The 24,090-nt window shown below is 43.1% G+C and overlaps 1 protein-coding gene across 4 annotated transcripts in view; it reads left to right on the top strand.

Moving 5' to 3' along the window:
• pak1 (p21 protein (Cdc42/Rac)-activated kinase 1) overlaps positions 1 to 24,090 on the top strand; it is a 77,007-nt gene that overhangs the window by 19,851 nt on the left and 33,066 nt on the right. For 2 of the 4 annotated variants that reach the window (XM_086262396.1, XM_086262399.1), the window contains exon 2: positions 1,103 to 1,158. The exons of 1 other annotated variant lie outside the window; for it this stretch is intronic. The gene's annotated coding sequence lies outside the window, so the exon portion shown is untranslated. Of the gene's footprint in view, positions 1 to 1,102; positions 1,159 to 20,281; positions 20,404 to 24,090 lie in introns of those variants that run through there. One more of the 4 variants, XM_086262398.1, reaches the window with a different exon arrangement.

Here is a 24,090-nt window from a genome sequence, read left to right on the forward strand (position 1 = left end):
CCATGTGGACTCCATCTGCTGAAAGATGGAGCAAAAGGAAAGAGAAGCACCTGTCCACACCTGTGCATGGCTTATGTCAACTTAGTGCAAGCCCAGTGGCCGTTCTGACCCACGTTAACCCCTGGCATGGGGCAATGACACGTCTGAGGGGGGTTAAAGTTTGGCAGGTGTAGCGGTGCAGCATGGGGGAAAAATTACTAGAAATAAATCACATTATCCTTTTTGATCTTCCGGCTGCGATCAGCTGACCTGTGCTGCCAACTGGATTCAGTGTTTCATGAGATATAGGCTGATTTCCAACCTTAGACACTATAAAGCCAGAATAAAAGGAAGAATGCAGTGAATCTAATGAGCAGCGCCCAGTATAACCTGATGTCTGCTATCTTTGATGTATCCCAGTAACAGTCAGGGCATCACTGTAAACTCTGCCACAGTACTGCAAAGTCTGAACTGAGGGGCTGAACCAAGGCCCAGAATAAGATACAAGAAATCTTCTCAGATGGAGTCCCAAGAATACAAATATGGAGCTGAAAATGAGCACAAACACTTAGACGCATACTCGTCTGAAATATTCCCACATTTAAGGTCTGAAGGCTTTTCTGGTGTAAAGTGAAAGGGCTGAAAACACAGTTAATATTGAACTACATCGTTACACTTCTTCATAAACTCAAGGTTCTTCTGCTTTTCAACAGATTGCTCATCATTTCCCACCAAACTGCTGAAAATCTTTTGCTCTAATTTCGTCTCGTTTCACGTCATTCATGTTCCTTGGTGGCATTAAAGTGCTGTCGCAGTCATTTCCTTCTCTTTCCGCTCTGTTGACTTCAGGACTGTGGAGATGAGATTGAATTTAGCGTCATAAAACACTAATAAGCCAGAAGTACTGCCGCTGCTGGCCTTTTGCACCCTGATGATGAGCTCTGTCAAAGTCTGACAGCGTTGTTAGTAAGAGGATTATGAGCCGCGTGGCGGTCATTGACAGATTTAACTCTGCATTCTGAGCAGGTGGGATGAGTGAAATGACAGTTAATAAGTTGTGGCTCATTTAAAAGGACGACGTGTGATGGCCAGCGTTAACGGCGCTCTCTCTGTTTGTGTGCAGGCTGCAGGAGTCTCTGCCTTTCTGTGACAGGAGCGAGCCACACATCACGTTAACAGGTAAGCGTGGCTGGTTTGAACTCTGCTGGTAGGATTTTATTGATGCCAGTGTGATGATCAGTTCTCCTCATAGATATTAGTAATTCCTGGTTGATTTTAAGCGGGGATTGGATGGATTTCCACCCCTTTAATGCTTCACAACAGGATGGATTTACGCACTCGAGGAAGCATATTTGACTGTAGGTCTCATATCATCCTGTTCTTGGCTCAGATGTGTTTTGTCCTTTTCCTCCAGCAGTGATGTGGCTGCAGTTTTCGCTTCTAAAGCATCACTCTCTCTGTTTTAGCAGCTTTCTCTCCTCTTGTGTCCAATCTTTGTTCTTTAAATCACTACAGCGTTCATATTTTAGACACAAGCAGCTCATTTTACTGTTGTCACCTTGGGCCACAGATATATTCTCAGAGACGTTTCTTCCTGTTAAAAGGGAGTTTTTACTTCCCACTGTCACCAAGTGTTTGCACACAGAGGTGTTTGATTGTTGTGGTTTTCTCTGTGCCGTTGTAGACTCTCATAAAGAACTTTGAGGTGATTGCTGTTGTGATTTGGCCGTGTAAATGCTTTGTTTTTTCAAGGTAGAGATTGAAACAGATTTTTTTCAGTCTTAACATCAGGTTTTTCCATGTTTCAGCACCAATTAGAATTACTGCCGACATTCCTGTTTCCCCAGGTGGTATCCTGGTTTGCTGTTTTTCCCGATAACGTGTGTGACTCTTACACTTTATTATGAATCACTAGAGTAGAAGCATCTGTAAGTTTTGTATGCTTTTCCATTAACCAGGCTGCCAGATTGTCTGTGAAACACAGCCTCGCACACGGTCCACACCCTAAACACAATTCCTACTGACGGAGCAAACAGAGAACACACAACCAGACTCAGGGAGTGTGTGCAGCTAATCTCTGTGCACACACACACACACACACTTGTGTCGGATGCTGAATGAATTACCTGCTGTCATAGCTTTTGTTTCACCATTTCAGCTCACTGTGAAGATGCAGTAAAGAGTAAGAATGTGAAATTTAAGCAAGCAGGTGGAGGCATATATGCGACTCTTTGGATAATTCGGGATACACGGATACAGCGCTTAGAGCACGGATCTGTGTGCAAGAGGTTATCAGTGGCGGTGAATGGAGCCTAACCCTGGCATGAAGAAGTGTTAACAGGAGCAGAAGCCGTTTCTTGGATCCAGCTTTTTGAAATTATTAAATCCCTGCAGCTTCTCGGGATCCATACGCGTCTCCAGATCGAGCGAGTTTGCACGTGACACAGCAGCAGTGGCTCCGTCAATTATTCGATCAATTATTCCTGAAGCTGAGAGAGAGAATCAGTCGGGTGTTAATAGAAAGTCACAGTCTGCTTTCCACAGCTGAGACAGGTGAGCTGTCGCATGTTAAATCATTAGTTTCACATGTTCAGGAGTCCTGAGCTCCAAACAGCTGTCAGAGGTTTTTACTCTGAGTCAGGTCGATTTATTTAATCTATCTGCTCCCTTCGCTCCACCCGAGCCCCACTCCATCTGATATGTGAGAGTTAGCACTACCGTGTCTTCTGTTCCCTGAGTGGATGCAGTTCTGCATCTTTAGCCAGCGCTACCTGTTTGCATACCTTTAGGGTCACATGTTTGAAGCCTGCCTGTGTATACTAGTGAGACAGCAGCAGCTGAGAGAGAGCGAGTGAGAGCACACCAGGGGCCGTCCAGGTCGGGTGTCGGTCCACCTCTGCAGCACTTCTGGCTAAATTCAAACATAAAGCCGGACATTATCATTTGAAACAGAAACTGTTTCCGTAGTAACTCCCATTCTGGTGCAGGTTAGCCTGCAGGCACGATGTTCATGAGGTAGGTCATTTTTCACAAAGAAGATGTTTGAGCAGTGCATCAGTGTTTGCAGTTGTGGTTCACTGAGGGAAACCAGAGGACTTCACGTTATGTGAGTTGGCTGTAACGGGATTCTGCATTTCTGGTCTGACGGCTCCCAGCGTGCACTGCACCCTTCATTATTTATTGCATTGGCAGGGGCGGAGTTACACAGCTGGTATGTCAGGGATGGAGACAGACCCCCTGCCCCCCATCAGCACACCTGTGTGTGTGCTGTGTTTAGGTGGAGAAAAGGGGGGATGGTAATAGGGTGGGGCTACTGCGCTGATGAGAGCGAGTCGGCGGGTTTGCCATGCATTTTTTATGCACTGCATCATTCTGTGTGTGTGTGCAAGCTCTGTGTGAGTATTTGAACTATAGGCTTACAAAAAAGGGGTGGCTGAAAGGGTAACAGAGTAAAATCTTCCTGAATCTGTCCTGATACGAACTGTACTCTGTGAAGTGCAGGGCTCCTGGGTATTTTAGTGTTGTCTTGTTTTAAACGGGACCTGCTGTGTTTTCTCTATTTTCTGTCACATTTGTACTGTTGGAGTGGCAGATGTTCCTGTAAACGTACATTTGGCTGCTCTGTTTGGATCTGTATGACGTCAGTGAGAGCGGACATCCCTAATTTGGTTTTTATTTTTGAGGGGCAGCTAAACTTAAAGGGGGAGGAGCTAAAACAACTGAACTAAGCAGCTGCATCAAGGCGCAGAATGAAATAAATGGGGTTTATTTTGAACTGTTGATTATGCAAAGCTAGTCTTGTAGAGTCCTGCTTTGGGCTGAGTGATGCTCATTGCTCTTTGTGAACATATCGCTGACATAATAAGGTCTCAACTTGGTTTGGACACTGACTGAAGGGCTGCAGCCGTACTTTTCCTGGATTGGTCCCTCAGTGTGGTGACTCAGTGAAAAAGTCCTGGGATTAAATCCGGTCAAAGGAGCACCATTCATGCACAGGTTTCCTTTGAGAGGTTATTTTTCCCGCCATTAAATGCGTGCTAAAACAAAGCTAGGTTTGATTCTCCCATCACAAAGGCATTCACTTAGCGCTGGAGTTTAACCCCGTACGCTCCTCTGTGGCCTCCCGCTGCTCCTCAGACTGAGGGAGGATTAAATGTACTGAATGAATTTCCTTGTGAGGATCAGTGAAGACCGGCTTAACTTAATTGTTTAGTAATGTGTCAGAATTTGGTCTAAATGTGGTGGCGAGGTGGTGTCCAAAACCCAGACATTAGATTGGTTTACATTTTTTAAAACCAAACAAAGCAGCAAATCAAGAGAAATATGTTTCAAATGTGACCAAAATTCATGTTTGGGGAAAGGGCTCGTTACATTTCTGGCAGCACTTCATTAATTTCTTGTTTCAGATGAAAAAAATAAGATGAAAACAGGGTGATGGATGGTAGAAGAAGAAAGCCGATAGCAGTGGAAAGATGAAGAGGGCGAAAGCAGTTCATCACACCGTGAGGGAGCAGAGCGTAAACTCTCCGAGTTTTTCCACTGAGAAATGGTTTTGTGTAAATTCTCCCAGTTTTCTGCTCGGATCTCTCTCCTGTTTGATCCTCCCCTCTTTATTTTCCTCTGACCCCCACTTCCCCCTTCCCCCTCTGTAGTGTCTCTCTTACTCCCCCCCCTCCCTGTTTTGTACTCCTTTTTTTGTCTTGCTCCTCTCTTTTCATGCTCTTTGTTGGATCCTTCAGGCTGGACACATTCCTCCCTCAATCTTCTTTTCATCCAGTCCTTTTAAAAATCTTTCTTCACAATGATTTCTTCTGTCTTACACACACACACACACACACACACACACACACACACACACACACACACACACACACACACACACACACATGTCAGGTATTCATGTCTTGGGGACATCTAATTAACACAATTCGTTCCCTAACCCTTACCCTTAACCATAACCCTGACACTAAAAGCACGTTTTGAGTCTCAAAAATGCCTTCAAACTTGTGGGGACCAGGATTTTGGTCCCTACAAAGATATGAAAACACGCTCACACACACACACACATTCACATGATAAGTAGCTTCAAGCAGAAAACTTTCCAGGCAGATTTAACGCAGCGACGACTGAAGTGAGGAAAAAGTAGACAAGAAAAGCGTGACAAAGAGGGAGAAACTGAGGCTGTCGTCCATGCTTCTGCTATTCTTTCACGTTTGATCCTGTAAAATTACAGTATTAAAGTGAAAATTAAAGTTTACAGACATACTATAATCTGCAACAACAGTTATAACTAAAAAAATGATCTTAGTGTCCCGTATAAATAAAATACACTTTACAGCACGATTCTGTTTGTCCACAGTTTCCTGACACTTTAATAACGTTTTTTGACTTGAAAGTCAGAGTGAACCTTTACTGGGATTTTTTGTTTGTGGTGTTGACATGTTTGATGAAGCCGTGCGAAGCAGAGAAAGATGTGAGCTGCAAAGTAAGAGAGCCTGCGAGGGACATAGAGGGAGACGACTCGCTGTGTCATTGAGTTTATTCTGTGAAAAAAGCAAACAGTAAGAGAATGGAGAGAAAACATTTGCTGTCTGTTTATAAATAGGAATGAATACACTCTCCACCCACTGTGAAACACACACACACGCACACACACACACACACACACAGCTTTGTATTGACCAGCAGAAGCTGCCTTCTTTGGACTCTAATCTACTGGACGTCACGACTGATTTATCTCCACTGCAGGGTGTGTGTGTGTGTGTGTGTGTGTGTGTGTGTGTGTGTGTGTGTGTGTGTGTGTGTGTGTGTGTGTGTGTGTGTGTGTGTGTGATGTATCCATCATGTTCATGCCTCACATCATGTTTTCCAGTGTGTGCACTAATATCAGTCACGGTACAGTAAAAGGTGCAGTGTGTATCTGAGGTATTGACTGAATTTATAGTGTGTGTGCATTAAGCCTCGTCATTAGAGGATGGACTTTCCACTGAAGGTGCTGCAGTGCACCCTGGGAATGCATCCGATGCTTTACGCCAGCGTTTTGAGGCTGTCTTCACTTTGGCTCTCGGAGCTTCAGCCCGGTCGTTGCCCTCTTCTTCCTCTCTCCTCATTCTGTTGCTTTATTATTAGTCAGCTGTGTCACTTCACATCTTCTATTTCATTTCCGCCAACGTGGTGCTGTGCACAGAGTCAGCCTGCATTTCTACATGAATCAGAACTGATTATTACGCAGTGCTGCTAACAGAAGTTGTGGTCATTTCCATTGGAGGAAAATCACAGCAGGCAGGATCTGTGGGCTGCGTCCGCCAATCGTAGTTCAGTTTGTCTCCACTGGTGTCAGTGTGTTTGACTTTGGGCCCAAAGATTTAATGGTAGACTGCTGGTTCCACCCTTTTGACACCAACACCAGTTTTTAAAAAAATGAAAACAATACCACTGGTGACAATTATAAATAATATGTTCATGTTGCCGTGGACGAACTCTTGGCTGACGCGTTTTCTCTGCTGCTCGCCGAGGCAGTCAAAGAGTTCTACCACAGGATGTGCAGCTCACTGCTGAGGCATATGATTAAACACTCGGGTATTTATTCATCTCAAAATGCTTGGCAAATAGTCACAGCTGAAAGAAAGAGATGTAACTGAAGCATGTATCTGATGCGCTGTAACCTAATGCTGAAGTATCTGCACAAGGTTAAATTATTGATATGATGTGAATGAAAGTTTCATTGGGACTGACACTGACCTGAAAGGCTCTCGCTCTGCTGGAGCTACTCTGATTGCAAAGTTACCTCCTTCACAAATCATATTTGAGGAGTTCAGACCCAGACAGTTCAGATTTCTCATTAAGCAACTCACCGGCCAGCATCACCGCCGTCATCAGTCAGTCACATTCACGCACATGTCCCTCTGTCCCGTCTCTTCCCTCGTGTCTTGTAGTTTTCCAGCTCTTCCAGCTTGTAAAGCTCACAGAGTTTGCTTTGAACGGCCATTCAGTCGCAGCCGGTGAGTCGACACTGACCAGCGACGGCCTCTCTGATTCACACCTCTGCTATGATGTCAGACGGAGTCGGACTTCTGTCGTGCTCCTCATCCTCTTTCTTCTGCTTTGTGTTAACTGTAAACCGATTTTACCTCCACGTTCTTCTGTGACAGCAATCAATACTGCTTCATCAGTATTGATTGCTGGTAATGCATTCACAGCCAGCGCCAACGAAGACTAAAAAGTGCATTTTTCTCAAATCCATGGCTGCAGACTCCTGTTTCTTAGCTTTATCTTTAAGGCCTCTGACGGTGTGGTAGTTACTTCCTGTTTGTTCCTCCTCCAGCCGCCCACTTTTCCCATCAGACGGTGACTCACAGCTACAGGTATCTGCAGAACAAAGACGGGAACACATATATTTTCCTACAGTTTACACTTTAACAACCGTTTTGGACTCGTGTCAAACTCAAAGCGTGACCACAAAAGATTAAATCTTGATTATTTTAATCTGACTAAATAGCTGGCAGCTTGGTTTGCTGAGGTCTTTATGTGAAGCCAGTATGAAGGCTGTGCAGCAATATTACCAGAATATATTTATATATACAACATATAATCCAGTAAAAATAAATGGTTGAGGTTATTCAAGATCAGACAGCTGATTGAAACACCTGGTCAAAACACCTTTGTGTGAGTCAAAATCAACAGTTTAAATAATGTTTGTTTCTCTGCTGTTTCCAGTTAGTGAGAAACAGGAGTGCAGATTTCAATGATATTGTTTTAATACTGTTGCTGTGACCTGCCTGCAGCTCTAACAGGTACATGAGCTGGAGATTCTTTATTAAACAAACAGTGAACCTCCCAAAAACTTTGAACACTGTCATCAAACCTCCTCTTCTACGTGTCGAATGGTATTGATTCATCTACTAATGTCAGTTTTACTGAAGCAGAGGTGCTGCAGAGCGAGAGGAAACACACAGGGGAGAAAGTGGAACCACAGAAACCAAAATCCTCAAGTTCAGTCTCGTTCAGCTTTCCTTCCACAGTTTATTTACATGTGTGGTGTTAAGGTCAGAGATAGCAGGTCTCCCTGCTGGGGGTCTTAATGTGACCTTGTAATCCATGTCAGTATTGATTATGTAGAGCTGTGTGTGTGTGTGTGTGTGTGTGTGTGTGTGTGTGTGTGTGTGTGTGTGTGTGTGTGTGTGTGGCTAACGATCGAGGACATTCAGCTAAAGAATAATCCCCAACAACAAGGACTCCAAAGACGCTTTATGTGGCATGCCAAAACACACCCTACAAAACCCAATAAAGACACACACACACACACACACACACACACACACACACACACACACACACACACACACACACACACACACACACATACAGAAACCCTCAGTTTGACTCAGAGCCTTGAGATAACTTTTATTTCAGTGTACAAACACGAGCTCAGACTGTTACTATGTTACTGACTGTTACAGAAAGCCCAAGTTTTTATTCTTTTATACCAATTACTTTCATTTTTGTTAAACTAAAATAGTAAGAAAAATGCAGACATATATCAGTGCAGAAAAAACACAAAGTGATGTTTTTTTCTGAGGAGTTAAAAAGTATACTGTATTCAGAAAATCAGAAACTTCTGGCATATCAGACTTATTATTTTTACTGTTATATCATGAAAATGTTCACCTTTGTTTTCTTTTGGTAGGTCTGCTGTCATTAATTTCCAGGTCCACACAGGCCTTTCCTTAAGTTAAACAAACACTAAAAGTGAAAGTTCATTTTTGAGGGTCCCCGATGTGCAGAAAAATGCCGTCATATGGGAGTAAAAACAGACTGAAAATGGACCAAACAGCAGTCAAGAGAACATCTTAGATCATCTATCCACAACACCAGGTTAGTCATTAATGTGTCGCTGTGTGGTTTGGTCCTTTGCTTTACAAAGCAAAAGGCTTGAGATTGATTCTCTTCTGCTCTGTTACACCGTGTGATTTTAAAAGCGTAAAGAAGTGCAGCACATGAATCTGAGGCTAGATTTTTGTCTTTGATTAGATCATTTTCCTCCCGACCTTATATGAAACTCAGATTCATCTCAGGAGTCATAGTGAACCATTTAATCTGAACTCAAAGTGACAGGACCGGTGCTCCGTGAAAACCAAGTAAAGCTGAAAACAAAATAAAAACTACAAGAACAGAAACACACGGGAGATGAAACAGACAGTTGGAGTTTTCTTTTTTATGTGTTGAACTAAATCGGATGATTACAGCTGAGTGTAACAGAAACCTTTAAGGCATGAATTATAAAATGTTTTTTTTGCAGTGATAAACAAATAAAAACAAGTGGATATTCAGGATGTTATAAATATGTGTCTGTAAAATAACTGTCTACCAGAAAATGTCACGATCATGAGTTGAATTGTTTTATTTTGAAAGACTTCTCTGATAAAGGTCAGAGTTACGTGACAGAGAAAAAGCAGAGAGGCTGTGACGCTGGTTCGGTCTGACAGTGAGTGCAGGCGAGACCACGATCACGACCCAGTTTGTCCAGTAAAGCCTGAGCTGATCTTTTCTCGTGTCAGTCAACCTCCAAACCTCCAGAGTCTTTGAAGGGCTGGTTGATACTTGTTTAGCTGGTCATTTTCCAGCCAGTCAACTCTCTGAGGTGATTACTGGGCTCCTCCTCTTCCTCCCCCTCCTCCTTTCTTCTGAGTCTGATTCTTCCTCAGTTTTTTTTTTTTTTGGTATTGTAGATTTTTCACTTCATTTTGATTTTAAAGGCTGACAAAGAGTGTGTTTATTTTAAAACACAAGAAAAGCTGCAGCCTCTGCAGTATTTGAGGAATGAGAATGAGTGTAGCAGTGAGCGGACATGCAGGAGGGACTTTTGGACGTGTGGGGATCGAACGGTCTGTGATTAGTGGACGGCTCGCCTCACCTCCTGAGCAGCACCTCCATCAGTCCCTGAATCACTGAAATATAAACGATCAGAGGCGGGGGGAGCGAGGAGAGACCATCTGAATGATCTCAGTGGGTAAAAGACCAAATTGATTATGGATGTTTTTTAAGTCAGCACAGATCCTCCCTCACACACACACACACACACACACACACACACACACACACACACACACACACACACACACACCCTGCTCCATACCGCCATCTGTGCAGCCCCGCCTCAGCATATTGCTTCAGGGCCAACTGAGGCCACAGTGTGTGTGTGTGTGTGTGTGTGTGTGTGTGTGTGTGTGTGTGTGTGTGTGTGTGTGCGGGGAGAGGGAGGGAGGGTGGGGTTTTGGGATGTAATGCCTTGCTTATAATAACCTGAATAATCTATGTACTCCTCACACACACACAGAGTCAGGTGGATAGTTAATCACATCCTGTGTGTGTGGATGTGTGAGGGCAGGCAGCATGGGGGAAGAGTCACCACTGAAATATTGATAATGTAAGGTAATGATCCCAAAATCTGCTTTCTCACATGAACTTTTTGCATAATCTGCCCGGGACTGAGCAGCAACTTTAAAAACCGCAGTTCCTCTAATGGCCACTTGAGGCTGGCTCCAAATCGATCAGCTTATTACGTCTTTACAATAGAAATAAAGACGCCTGCACACTGATGCACAGAACAGCTTCGGCCTCTGTCGATAGTTTCCCCCTTCATATCTGCACGGTGGGAGGATTTTATTGTAAGTCTTCTATTCTGATTTATTTAAGGCTTACAATGTAACTTTTGGGGCGTGGCTGCTTTGATTGACAGATGTTGCTCTCTGCTAAGCTCCACCTCCACTAACTGGAATCACCGGACCTCTTGACCATTTAGTTTCAGTCATCGACCAAATTATGAGACATGCAGGATATTTGTGGCCCACACAGTCCTACAGACTGGGAAAAATACATATTCCACAACCTCCTGGGCGGGGGTCGCTTGAGGTCGTTATGTGTTGCAAAGAGGGTGCTGCGCCCTATTCTGATTGCTTTGTTAGTTAGTAAGGTTTATATTACAGTGCCATATACGTCTTCAGAACTAATTTCCCATGGTGACTGCCAGCAACCTCCAGCAACCACACACCACCTGGTTTGGGAAACATAGTATTATACCCCAGGTGACCATTAATTGGGACCTTAAGGCAGTATTCTCCTGAGTGGTAGTTGTCACCACTCAGATAATACCACCACAACAGCGCAGATATAGGAAGAGAGGAAGTGAAACCTGGAAGCAAAGGTTTTGCTGAGTGTTAAGTTTTTTCCTCAAAGCCTCATGTTTTCAAGCTGCTCCAACACATCCCACAGAGCTGCTTCTGTACTCGTATAGCACCTCACCAGTATTAGCTGGTAGCTTCAAGCTAGTCGTTCTCCCTACAGCCAAAGTCTTTTTTTTTGGGGGGGGGGCAGGTGAGGTGTCACCCCCTGCTGGTCATTATAAAGAACACAGGTGTAAGGCTTGATTTTCCAGACCTGGGCGCTCTTTTACACAGTCTTTTTGTCCAAATGTGGTAACTTCAGCCTCCCAACAATTAAAGTGGTAGCTGCTCCTTTTGCAGATCTTGGATTAGCACATGTGACACCTGACATTTGTAATTTGGCAAACACCTCTATGTCAGGTAAAGTTTGGAAGGTTCATGGCTGCTGTGCGTGTGTGAAAAGTACTTAAAGTCATTTGAATGAAATATTAAACCCATGTTTTGGGGTTTGATGTGGGTTTTTTTTGGCTAAATCGTGTTAAATGTCCCATTAAAAGAGCCCGCTGTGATTTTTCAGTATAACAGCAAAAACACATGACTGAATTAAGGCCCTGCTGCTTCCACTCGTGTAGAACGCTTTGCTCTGTTGTCCCAAATCAGATTTTTCAGATTGGAGTCATGTTCCTTTTATCTGGATGTCTGTAAAAACTAGAGATGGCACGATACCACTTTTTTATGTCCGATACCGATATCATAAATTTGGATATCGGCCGATACCGATATGAATCCGATATAGTGTTTTTTAATCAATAAAACTTTTTTTAACATCTTTCTGCATTTTGTATAAGTTCAAACTCAAGTTTAAAAAAAAAAACACTAAAGCTATTCTATTATACCTGTATGCAAAAAATACACTGCACCCAAAATATTTCATAGTTCAGCAATACTGATCAATCTAATAAACTTAAACCTGCACCATCCTCCCTATTCTGGTATTTTAAAGAGTACTTAGTGGAAATATTAAGCAACCTAGCTAATAGGGTTGCAAACTCCCAGCAAAAAAAAAAAAAACAGGGAACCACCCCCCACCTCATGATGCTTAATCGACATAATCAACTTTAATTTAATGCAGTGTGAATAAAAATGCACAGAAATCAATTGTTTTTCAAGAATAATTCAATAGATTCAACATCTTTCTTCAACAGAATTGCAGACTGCAAGATGGTATCTTCCCAAAGGAAAAAGTAGTACAGCTTACTAGGGTATATTAGACTTAACAGTTACTATATACAGTAATGGACTTCTATACATTTTACATTAGATTAAAACTTTGGGTGTAAGATTCAGATAATTATTTATTAAAAGCTAGACATTTTAAATGAGAATAAGAAAGAAAAGTATGTCTTTGTGCCCCCTTCTCCCTGTTCATGCCCTATCGGCCCCCCTGGCTAAACTTTGCTAGATCCGCCCCTGCACAGTTACCAGCCGTCAGCTGCGTAGAAAAAGATCCTCGAGTAGAAAGTAATAATAAATAAATTCTAACAACAGCTTATCAAGCTTAAACGTGCTGCTGTTGTTCAGCCGCTGGTTTCCTCTTTCTGACGCGAAGTGAGCAATAAACAAAGAAGAGAGACGGACTCGCGACAGAAAAGCCGATCAGCTGATCAGTTTCATGATTGAAGTAGCAGCAGGAGAGAGAGGCAGTCGCTCCATATATCGGTTGTTAAGCTTAACGCTGGAATGCTTTACAAACATTCAGAGATGAACTTATACACTTGCTTCACTTCTCTCTGGGATCACTTTCTCGGAGATGAAATGCCGGATTGGTAGCGAGGCTTCAAATGCTCAACCAGACAACAAGTCTCGCACGCCACAGCTGCTCTATCACGTGAGCACACTGCTCCAACGTGCTACGGTTATGAGCTGAGTTACGCCGTGTTTTGTGAGGTGCTTTTTTGATATTTAATGGATCGGATTACATTTTTTATTTCTCTCCGATATCCGATCCAGTAATTTAGGTCAGTATCAGACCGATACCGATACGTAATATCGGATCGGTCCATCTCTAGTAAAAACCACATGGAAACTTCAGCCACATTCTAGTGGTTTGAAATCCAGCTAAAGTGGATTTTTAGAGATGTGGCTCAGTCCTGGATTCACATTAATCTGTACGTCATGTCACGTACAAAGCAGCACATCCCGACCACAGCCACCCAGCTGTGACTGCTGCGTTAAACGTGGCTGTGTAAACTGACGTACTCCGTCATTTAGGCTTTGCTCTGCTCTTACTTTGCTGTTTAGGGTTTGGAAAAATACGCCGTGGGTTATCATGCAACACCAGCGTCATTAAAGCACCCAGAATATCCAGCCTGACCACAGTCAAATAACTAAACAAGAGCAGACCGATGCTGCATACCTCTGCCAGGCCTGAATAATCCCCCCACACCACTCAGAGAAGTTAGAAACCACAGGAGGAGAGGACCCAAACTCAGCACAGTGTGGGGCAGATTAAAATCCAGATTGTCCAAACTTTAGCTGCAGGCAGTGGTCAGTCAGTGTAGGTGACATCACAGGCGAGCGGCAGGGAAACATCCAGGAAACCGTTTAAAAAGGTCAAACATGAGGTTGACTTGAGCGGGCCACTTCTGTCCTTCCAGCAGCGATACCTGCAGGGCACTCAGCATTTACTCCACTGCATTTAAGGCCAAGCTTTAGTTACTAATTATTTTAGATTCAGCTAGCAGTAATTATGGTAATTAAATGAGCTTTTTTATCGTCACTAAAAATATACAAAGGCCCTGATCTACAAGCCTGGTGTCACAGACATTGCTTGACACAGGCAACTAAATACACTAAATGTACATGCGTTTGGTTTTTTACACATTATGAGGAGTTGCCTGTGTTTTAGTGTAAAAAGTTCTGTTATCATTAAATCTTTAGTTGAAAACTTGGTTTGAAGTTAAGTTAGTCTGCAGGATATGAATATATGTCATTGCAATGTCCTCTGGAGAGATGGAAAAACGCCTCTGTGTGTGTGTGTGTGTGTGTGTGTGTGTGTGTGTGTGTGTGTGTGTGTGCCCCCTGCCAAGATGCAGTCTGTTATTTGGTCACGCACTCACTTCTTCCTTTCACCCACACTCTTCCCTTCGTTCTCTTTTCTTCCCCTACCTGCATCCTCTTTTTATCTGCTTTCTTCTTCTTCTTCTTTGTCTTTGTATCTCTTATTCCAGCCCACTCAGGCCCACGGTGCCCTTCGTTCATGCAGAAAAAAACCCACTATCCCCCCTCCTCTCCCCTCTCTTTTTCTCTTCGTGTTTCCTTTATTTTATATTTGGCCACGTCCTCTTCTTCTAAATTACCATCTGTCCTCTGACGAACACACACGAACACACTCACACTGATTGCCACCTGACAAAAGACTTTAAGGTTTCTGCATAAAAGCCTTGACACGCTCTCTGCTGTTCAGACGTGATTCATAATGCTGAAGTTTTCTGCTCAGTTAGAAAAAGTGCTTCTTGCTTGGGACTATTTTCAGTAGCATAATAATCCACTTTTGTTGTTTTAATGCATTTCTCTACCGTCAGAGCAGAATATGTGGGAGTGAGTCTACTGTGTGTCTGTGTGTGTGAATTAACCTGTCACCCGGTTCAATAGTGTGGCTGATTGATGTATTTTAATATAATGGAGCTGTGTAGCACAGACTAATGGCTTTAATACACACAATACTTGTTATTGTAATATGAACAACAGGAAAAGATGGACTCTTTATATGTCTGTATATAAAACACAGAGGCAGCTTCTGGGCTGGCAAAGTGAAGTTTTCTAATGACCAGCAGGGGACGACTCCACTGGTTGGTGACCCATAAGGGGCTCTGTCCATTTTTCAGAAAATCACAGGATTGATTTTAAGTGTGCCGTATTTTCCAAAACACACGGTAATAACGACGGCCCGCTAGCATGCTCTACCAAAAACTGTGCTTTGTTGTGCTAAACCATTTCCACACCACTGAAGTTGCACCATTTTTACAAACCAATTCTGGTTCATCTGTTTCATTCAACGATCCGCTTTCTCCCTTCTCGTTCTCCGTCGCCGCCATGCTTTTTCCGCCATGTGCGTATGAAAACAAAGGCACTGCGCATGCACGTTTTGCCCATATTCTACATGGAAGCACCACGTTTAAATCTGGTTTAGGAGGGGCAGCCAATCCTAAAAAGGTTAGCTTAAAGGCAGTAGGAAGTGAGCTAAAACAGCTTCAGTCAGTCACAGGTTGAGCTGAGGCCCAGTATAAGAAATCAGACAAAAGATATAAGAAGGATTATTTTGCAGTCGTGCAAAACTGCTTCTCAGTCCAATAATAAAAACACAAAATAAAAGACGGAAGCTGCTTTAGATAAAGAAGGAACAGAAGCGTCAGGGTGTGCTGTGCAAACCAGGGACTCTCCTGAGCTGGAAACTTCAAAGACCCAAATTATAATGGGTGTGGTTCAGACGTTTGTGTGGCTGTGTGTGTGTGAACATGAATACAGACTGTGTGGGGTAGACACTGATACATGCACATGTATCCATGCGTCCATGCATGCTGTCAAACCTGTGAAAATATGTTAAAATATACATTTGAAGTCTGGGCCTGGGGGTTCGTCTCATTACCACGACGACATGATTTTGGAGTCAGCTGCAGGCAGACGAGACAGAATTTGATCTCTTTGTGGTGATGTCTCAAACCGGTTCAGACTCTTCACGCTGCTGTTTGTCGGGACTTTTGCAGACGTGTTTTTTCCTTCTTTGTTCTTTATCCAGAAGGCTGCAGTAACGCCTCCATCTGTCTTCTCATCTGTCCCTTTGTCTCTCCTTGTTTAGATTCCTTGTTTATGTCACGCCTCCTCTAATATCTGACACCGAGAGCTTGTCGGGTATGTGCAGTGTTTAGTGTTTGTTGTAACAGCGGGAGCTCCAGGAGCAGCTGGAGGGGGTGCTCCGTGGCCTCCCACTGCCAAGCGCACTGAGCTCTGCTGGGCTACGACTGGGGCGGATCCCCCCTGCTGGGTGTGCAAGTTCAGCTAAATGTTTAATCCATTTCTGCAACATCCTCCGGCATGTAGAAGCTAGCATGCACAATTTATTTACATGCAGAAAAAAGCAGAGCTTGTGCATTCTGGTTCCCATGTTCAGGCAAAAACCTGCCTGACATGAAACGAACATTTGATTCCAAATCCTAAAATGGAATTTTTACCTCTGAGGTAACTCTGCTTACACTAGGCAACCTGTAACTCCAAACCCTTCTGAAACCCTCCGCCAAAGCTTACACCACAACCTGATGTGCACTTTTCTAGAGATGTATGTACACAGGGTGTGTGGTGTTGCTTGTGATGACTGTGATTGATCAGTGTGATTGGAGGCATTTCTGTTTACTTTTTCTTCTGCCTCCATTTTTTCAAATGAAGAGAGAAGAGAGAAAACCACCTGCCTAAAATTGCAGATCAGTATAGGCACAGCATGCACACGTGTAAATGCTGATAATGGTGTCAGGCACGAGGCTGCTGCACAGATTCAACAAAGTCGGAATTAAGTTTAAAGAGCATCCATGCAGGAAGTGAGCAACTTTAGGCAACCACAGGCAGAATGACAGTAGATGAGTAAAGCGTTTCTCGACTATGAGTAAAGGTGATTGAAGTGACTTCCAATGAGAGCAATGGCTATGATGACATCAAGACTGAGGAGACAACATTCACAGCTTCGGTTCCTACTGCAAAGAAAGAAACAGCAGCTACAAAAATGTAAGAGTAGCTTGTTAAAATCAAGCCATGATTGCATCATATGCATCCTCCAGACACGGGGTACACATTTATATGACTGAACATCACAGACAAGTCGTTCACAAGTGGATACATGTAACCCCTCTTTTAAGTGGGTTATCTGCTGTTCAGAAGGTTGTTGGTTTGGTCCTCAGCTCCTCAGATTAATCGCTCCAACAAACATGTAAATTTTAATGCTTGCATCAATTTTTGAAAGGTTGTTTCAGATATCTGCTGCACGAGGTGGGGGGGGCATGATCTCACTGCGAGGGACACTGAAGGCGTGGGGGCGGCGTGGATGCTAGCTCCTCATTAAGTCCTCAGGGCAGTGCCAGCGAGGAGCGAATGCTTTTGGTGATCCATGATTTCACATCTACTGCTTGTGTCACTCAGAAACTCTTGAGGTGAAAAACCCACATCATGGTTACCATGGCAGCCAGGGGCGACTGGTTCCTGGCTGTTAGCAACAAATCGATCCTTAAACCTCTGCTTTTGCCTTAAGTGGCCTCCTTTTTTTCACATTTCTTTTCTGACCTCTAGCAACACAAAAAGCCTTTTTCTGATCGTCCCGGACATCGTGATGTTTTCTTTTACTCGTTTCCTATTTTTGTGCCACCACAGTATACACGCAGTAATGAAACTGTGATGTCCACCCAAAATTGGTCTGTGAGAGGAAATAAAACACAAGAAAACACTCAGATCACAGGATGCATCATAAAAACTTTACTACAGGGCGGCGCAATAATTTAGTAATGCAGCCATTCAGTTCCCGTTTCTCATAAATCTTTACCGACAGTGGCGATAAAAAAGATACAAGGAGGGGGGCAAAGTGAAACCTCGGTGATGTGCGGGAAAGAGTCAGAGGGGAGTTATCTGTATGCGTGCTGATACGGCACTTTCAGGAAGCACTGACACTTAATGGCAGCTGTCTCTTGAGGTGTTTGTGGGTATATCTCCATAATGTAAGCTTCCCTGTGTGGACGCACACGTTTTCATCATCTGTTTGTGTTTGTGTGTGTTAGATGACATGATTGACTGCAAATTCCCAGAATAATATTCAGCCGCTGTTTATTTCCTTTATAATCGCTGATCACATCGAGTCGATGAGGTAGACTGTCACCGTTTCTGGTTAGCTGCTGGCAGACTTTACTCAGCTTCAATCTGGGAAACATGAGGTCTTTATGCTGTTAAATATTAACGTCGTCTATTGTAAGGTTACCTACGGATGGAACTGCTGATGCTAGTTGTGCTGAAACAAAATAATAATAAACACCGGGGGTCTTCACGATGCTTCACCACGTTTGTTGTGCTGCTGTTCATGTGTTCGGCTGCTAGTGGGGGAGGGGCTGTTGGAGGATGAGTGTTAAATGAGCATCAAACCCGACGGTGATTTTTACTGTCAATTAGAATCTGAGTATCACCTTTTTTAACAACCCTACTCGGTACATATGCTACCTGATAAAAACTTTCCTTTGGATTTTCTGATTTTTGTTTTTAAAGGTACCAGAAGTATTAATTCATTAGACACATGTTTTAAAGAGATGGCGATGATGAATGAGTGAGATTCACAGAAGTGATAGCGCTTGCCCCCTGAAGAGGTTTTAACTCATAAACTGTATATAAAAGACTGACATGTCACAGTCACCTCACAGCAAGAAGGTCGTCGGTTTGAATCCCCTGTCCTGCAGGAGTTTCTCTTCGTGGGTTTCCTCTGGGTGCTCTGGTTTCCTCCCACAGTGTTTTTTCTTTGAGCTTTTTCTACATGTTTCACCTTCACTTCCTCCGCCGTGTCCGGGTAGCAGGCACTGTGCCTCAAGCCGATCCGTATCGAGGGTATTTTAGATGATTTGATGTCCGATCAGATATCGATTCTCCAGTGTAGTTTCGTTGATGCTGCTCTCAGCTCACACTGCGAACGATTGGCGGTAACAAGCAGCGCGACGAAGAGGAAAAGGAAATGTTTTCACTGAGAAGACAGATAAGAGAGCGAGGAAGTCGTCAGCTGGAGAAATCAATGTGTCGGACATGACAGCTCAGACAGTTTGTGATTCACAGAACAGACACAAGCTGTAATCATCCTCTGAGTGTGTGTGTGTGTGTGTGTGTGTGTGTGTGTGTGTGTGTTGTAATTCTTGATATCATAAAAGTTGTCTGACAGTGATATTTTCTTATCACTCAGACACGGGTGTGGTTGTGTGTGCAGCCCCTCCCCTCAGAGTAAACAAATGCTGTGTGTTGTTTGATTTTGTCGATACTCATTTTATTTCTGTTTTGAAAATCTTGTTTTTAGATTTTTTTAAAGATATAATAAGAAAGATGGAGTTAGTTCATCTAACTTACACTTGTTCTCCACGCAGAGATCCAGGATTAAACTGCGTCTTTCCTGTAATAAACTCTGGGTTGAATCATCCAGTTGATAATCACGTCGCTGATCTGCTTCACTGAGCTCTGGAAACCGAATTAGAGTGAACGAGCTCGGAGATGAGTGCGTACTTTTTGCAGTTTAGTTGTGTTAAAAAATGCTGGGACAGAAATGGTCTCAGTCACAGAACCACATGCTGCAGAAAAGTCAAATAGTCCCTCCAATCCTCAGTCACTTCGACCCAGAAAGCAGCCGTCACCCCCGCCCAGCTGTTCTGACCTGGGAGGCTTCAACCACCTGTTTCAGAATAAGACGTCAGGATTTCCTGTTCTTCAAAGATCCTCTCCTGGTGAGAGTGATCACGACTGGGCAAATCCAGATTTGTCTGTAGTTTGGGGGCTTTGGTGTGTCACCTCGCTGGGAAGACTCGACATTAAACTGAGTTTTTGTCCCGCAAGGAAAAGTTGGAGTCTGGAAAACCCTCTGAAACCTTGCTCACTCATCCTGTGCTTATTTTTAGAAGATCAATTAGTGTGTGTGTGTGTCTGTGTGCGCCCTGCAGCAGACAGTGTGTGGCTTTGTTTGGTAACAGGTCTGTGCTGAAACTGACAGCACAGTCCGAAATATGAGACGTCTGCTCGTGTGTCTGGGTTTATGTTTCACAGAAAGACCAACAACAAAGACATCACCACACACACACACAGCGATTGTTTGTGTGTGTGGCGGCTGTAAACATACACACACTCTTGTGTTTGTGTGGGATAATGCCTGTGTGTGTTCTCACCCAGCAGACACAATAAAGAGTTGTGTGTTTGAAGTTTTCCTGTTGCCTTTCTAAAACATGTGTGTGAGTATCTGTGTTAGTGTGTGTGTTTACTGTATGTCCCACTTCCTCATGTGACTCACCTTGTGACATCACACAATGACATCACCGTCTATAGGAGGCAGGATTGGTCAAAAGGCTCACAGAGCCTCTCAGTCTCTGCTAGACTTTAACCCTCAGTCGATCCAACAGTTTCTCTTCGAGCAGAAAGGTTTTCTCTTTGTTTGTTTGTTTGTTTGTGGATCACCTCTATGCTGTAAACATGTCTGCGTGCCTCTGCTAAGGTAAGAACTGCTTCATGAAGGACAAACCATCAGTTTTAGGATTTAAACATGAAAGTTTTCAATGATTTCAAGACTCAACCTTCATCATCTCTCTGTTGTTATTGTATTCAAAGTCTTATTTTTGTGAATGGCTTATAAAAAAGGCCCATTTGTCCTCTGATAACTATGAAATATAACTTGACCTTGTAAATCTGAACATTTTAGTTGTTGATGTAATCTTTAGGAAACAGTCAGATTTACCCTTTGATGGAAAAAATGTAAAAATGATTTATGTGCATGCTGCGGTGTCGCTCCCAGAGCAGCAGGCGATTAAAACTCAGTGGGAGTTTTTATTGTCGTAACTGTTCGTATGTTTTCTTTTGTGAGTAAAACCTGAACAGTGGGCTGTGACAAAAATTCATTTTGAGGTGATTTGCTTCATTAGTGTCATTCTGATAACACCGAGTGTTTTCATTGATTGTTTTTTGGTCTTTTGCTTTGTGCTGTTCAACACTTTCGCTCAGCCCTCTTCTCACGCGTGAATAACAGTTTATTGCAGTCGTGATGATGCCTACACAGCTGTATAATAGCTTATATAACGCTCATAATATTATCAGATTAGTTTGATTAGGTCCACAGAGTTCATGTGAAAGAGGCCATAGCCTCTGTGCTGTCACACAGCAAATATAAGTCTGGTATCGAAATGTTGCTAAGATGGAGACCTTTCATGTTTAGTTTTCTAAAGTTTAACTTTTCTTCAGTGAATGATCAGAAAACAGATCAAACATCCAGAGTACCAAAGCTTGTTTCTATGAATCTGTGCTTTCATGTTGAAACTATGATGTATCCCATGATATTAAAGTTGGTTATAGAGAAAATAATTTTGAGCGAAAGTGAGATTTTGGCTTTAAATTGTGACCCACCTCTTTTTACTTTGAGAGCCTGAAACTAAAATTTTGCAGTCGCTTAATTAAATACATTAGAAGTTATATGTGTTAAAAAATGCTTGGAGACATAAAGCAAATTAAATGAACTGTTACCATGTTTTTGTGGTGGGTTGTTGTAAATTTGGACATTTTAACACTGGAACCAGCCCTTCGGTGGGCTTCAGAATCAACTTTTGGAGATTTACTTACCTGGATGATTGACAATGCATCAAGACCTGGAAGACGTGGGAATTGACTCACATTTGGAGTGAGCCTCCAGTGGACTTTAGAGGAACTGCAGGTTTTGTCCTGTGAGATACTGTGATGAGGTGCTTTACAAGATTTGGTGTCCTGTGCACAGGAAGCCTGGTTGAAAGCAGGGACAACAATTTAAACTTATTTCCAAACCTTTAAAAAATTGCTAAAAACGACTTGTCTTATAAAACCCTGTCTGAGACACCGTGTTTTAACCCCTCCCCCTTTAAGTCAACATTCTTCCAATGGCTGCCCCTCATAAAAAGATTTCAACAGGAGTTGGGCGGGGCTTAAGTTGGGTGCCGAGTTGACACATATGAAAGCTATATAGTCTCTCTGATGTCATGAAGAGCCAAGAGTAGAAAAAAACTGCCTGAACCGGAGTGTTTAGAGCAGGGATGTCACACTGAACTTACATGGGTTTGACCAGTGAAACTACAGGAACTGCAGGAAAAGTTCCAGTAGCTCCTCACCTGGATTGTCTGTAATCATAAAATATAAAGTTTTGTTCATTCTCAGTAGAGGATAAGCCTTGAAGTGGGGTGTCGCGGTGCAGCTGTTATGAATGAGACATAGTCCAATAACTCCAGCTGTGCTTATCGTGTCTGTTTAAACCTTTATTGCTTTCCATCGGTTGCATTTGTTGTTCAACAGTTCTCTTAGTATCCAACATCATTAACATAAATCACAAACCGTTTGCTCTTTCTGACCAACAACACCTCACGCTAATTACGTCCGTCTACCTTTAATGCTGCACCATTAAAAACACAAAAAGTGACCCCTAGTGGTACACATAAGCTAACAACACGAAATGGCTCCTACAGTGGACCCACTGTAAAACAAAACAGGTATTTCCGTAGTATAGCTGTGCATCACGTAATTACCTTGGTGTAGTGTGAATGACAGTGGGGGGGTTGGGAGTCTTTTTTAGTAGGAATAGCTTTAAAATCTTTGCTGGGACGATTCTGGGCCCCAGGCCTTATGTTTGACACCCTTGGTTTAGAGCATAAATAACTTTTGTTTGTCTCACACTTGGTCTTTGTGCCCTACTTCAGTTCTGTCTGTGACAAGGTGTTTTATATCCTCCCTTGAAATAAATCTGTCCCTGTTTGATACGAGGATCTGTCGCATGCAGCAGCGCATGCAGCAGCGCATGTATTAGTGAATTTAAAGGAAAACTATACATGCCCAATGGCGTGTCCAGCGGGGTGGCCTGGGGGGGCACAGGCCACCCCCCCAACCAGACTGGCCACCCCAGGTGCCACCCCAAAGGCAAAACAATAAAATTCAATCAAATATCAAATGTCCGATTATGTTTTCACGGTGAAGCTCAGATATCCGAGTGTAAGTGAATGCAGCATCGGCTTCTGCGCTATGTGCATCACGTTAGCAAAGGTAGGAGAGCCAAGCAAGAAAGACGGCACTGCAGGAAACAATTTTTCGGTGAAAGAAAATGAGGACAGAATAAATGTCCCGGTAAGTAATATTAAGTTTGTTGAGTTTAGTAAACTTCGGTGAAATTAGAATCCCAAGGAAAAAATAACACTTAAAGAATTATTGCAGCCGTCGAATATTTCTGACAGTATGCTACTGAGGGCAGCTAACATAAGAGTTATGAGTTATAAGATATCATCTAAGTCGTAACATTGCTGTATGGAGCTGCAGATTTGGTTGCAGGTTAACATAGCTGGACTGGCCATTGGGCATACCGGCATATCCCCAGTGACTTATTTTTTATTTTTATTTTGTAAGGGCATGAACAATGAGAGGTGGTGGATTGGCCAGATGCAGGTCGATGTGTAAAAATGACTCAGTTGTTTGGTGGTGGCTATGGCGGGGCTTCCACAGAGGCAGCAGGTGGATGAGGGAAGGGGAGGCAGGAGGAGAGACCCGAAGCAGCCGCCAGTCCGAGTGTCAGGTGAACTGAACTTCAGGTAAGAAGTTATGACCTGCAGTCTATCTGGGTCAGATATAAACCAAGTTTAGGTGGAGTTTATTTTTGTTGTGCTGACTTTTTACCGTCAGTTGCAATAACTCATACTGCCCGAGCTAGCATGACGGAGTTTCTATACAGCTGTTCAGTTGCTATGATGTTACTGATAGTGAACTTTATTTTATTCATAAGGTTAGTTAGTAGAGTTGCCAACGGCTCCTTAAAAATGGAATGGTCCCTCATTCAGAGAAAATATTATGCGTTTGGTATTGAGCTGAGAAGAGACGCAGTTTGTCCCGGACTTTAGCTAGAATGGAAAAAGACAAAGCTGGATTTATTCTGTGTGTTTACGCTGCACAGCTGCCTCTTCTTCTCTCATTCTCTCCCCCTCCCTTTCCTGTTGCTACTTCAATCATGAAACTGATCAATGATCAGCTGATCGGCTTTTCTCTCTTGTTTATCGCCCACTTTGCGCCAGAAAGAGGAAACCAGCAGATGTCGCGCTAAACAACAGCAGCACGTTTAAGCTTGATCAGCTGTTGTTAGAATTTATTTAATATTAATTTCCAGTATCAGCTGATGTTTGCTGGAGCC

Source organism: Aulonocara sp. 'chitande type north' Nkhata Bay, linkage group LG14, assembly GCF_057382095.1.
Source record: "Aulonocara sp. 'chitande type north' Nkhata Bay isolate Kocher_YH1m ecotype deep benthic linkage group LG14, A_spYH_male_GT1.1, whole genome shotgun sequence".
NCBI classification, from domain to species: domain Eukaryota; kingdom Metazoa; phylum Chordata; class Actinopteri; order Cichliformes; family Cichlidae; genus Aulonocara; species Aulonocara sp. 'chitande type north' Nkhata Bay.